Source organism: Arachis duranensis, chromosome 7, assembly GCF_000817695.3.
Source record: "Arachis duranensis cultivar V14167 chromosome 7, aradu.V14167.gnm2.J7QH, whole genome shotgun sequence".
NCBI lineage: Eukaryota > Viridiplantae > Streptophyta > Magnoliopsida > Fabales > Fabaceae > Arachis > Arachis duranensis.
Window position 1 is genome coordinate 12,183,646 of NC_029778.3, and position 1,662 is coordinate 12,185,307.

A 1,662-nucleotide genomic window follows, 5' to 3' on the forward strand; every position below is an offset into this window, starting at 1 on the left:
CCTGTGCTGAGTTCCCTTGGGCCGAGGAAAGTAATTCCTACTACCCAGTTTCATCAGGTCGATCCTCCTCAAACTTCTGCTGCTGCTTCTGGTGCCCCACCTTTGAAAAAGCAAAAAACATCCAAACCCTTTAACTTGGATGCTCCGGAATTTGATGCCATTGAATTTGTTGACCAGCAAATTGCCCCCTATGGTGGGCTTTCTATGAACGACGTGTCTCTTTTAAAGCATTTGTATTTTATTACCCAAAATAGTGTGAAGATGGCCCACATGGGTGCGGCTATTTTTTGAACAATTCAGGGGATTCCGGTTCATGCTACCAAATCTTTTATGGAGGAGGCCAAGTCAGAGTTTGATCGAATCAAGGGTCTGAAGGAAGAGTTGGAGGTGAAGTTAGCCAAGGTGGAGAAGGAACTGGAGGGTGAGAAGGCCAGCTCTATTGCCCTTGCCGCTTCTCTGAAGCTGGCCGAAGGCATGGCTTTGAAACATAAGGATAGCTATGTTTCGGCTTATAGGGAATTGATGCGTCTTCGGGAGGAGTTGGAAACAGCTCGGGTTAATTATAGTGAGCTTCAGGGTCACCTTGTGGGTAGCGTAACTGCTGCCTCCGAGAACCTGATGGAGCAGTTTCGGGTTGTTGCTCCTGATGCCGATTTGACTCTCATCAGCCTGGATAATGTCGTGAGAGATGGTAAGATTGTTCCTGATGACCAGGATGATGAAGAGACTGATCCTCCCCCAGTGCCTTCTCTTAAGGTATCGACCTCCTCTGTTCCTCCCATTACATCTGATCCGGATTGCCAGATTCTGAACCGGGATGATGGAACCGTAGATGCCGTGCCCCTTCAGACTCGTCCGCCTTCTCCTCATACTGATGCTGCCGGGAAAGCTCTCGATCTTTAGCTGATCTTTTTCTGGATATTTTGTGTAAATAGCCCGGCTTGTGGGCTTTTGAACTTTGTTTTGTTTGACGCTTCTAGTTGTCTGTCTTGCAACTCTTTTTGAAAAACAAAAGTAGTTTCTGAGGTTGGCTTTGTGGTGACCTCTTGAAGCTTTTATTGTATTATGCATGATATCTGTTGAAATTTTGCTGTTCTGGCCTCTTTAGGTTGTTTGCGTGCTTTATCGTTTGTAGCTTGGATCCTTTTGAGGCCGTGCCTGTGGGGGGTCCGACTTGTTTTCTCGGTTTCCTCGCTCTTTGTTTGTATTTTTAGCGCCTTATGACCGATTTCTTTATGTAGGTCCCCCTCAAAAGTTATTTTTGTGATCCCCTTTTCTGGGCCTTTACTCGGTCTTTTTCAGGGATTATATTGATAACTTTTTAGTGGTAGGAGTCCGACTTGGTTATGTTGGTCTCCTTTAAGTTATTTTTCGTAGTCCTCTTTTTTGGATCTTTGTCAGATCTCTTTCAGGGACTACTTATATAACTTTTTAGTTTTGGGCTGACTTTGTTATGTCAGGCCCTTCTAAGTTAAAGTAATCCTCTTTAATAGGGTTGGCCAGACCTCTTTCCAGGGTTTACTTATAACTTGGGTTGACTTGGTTCGACTTCTGAACGTCGGCCAGTCTTTAAGTTATTATATTAGCTATCCGTAAGACCTCATCAGGTTCTTTTTTGGATTGCTTTCGATAACTTCTTACATTATTCTGTGTTCATCTTTG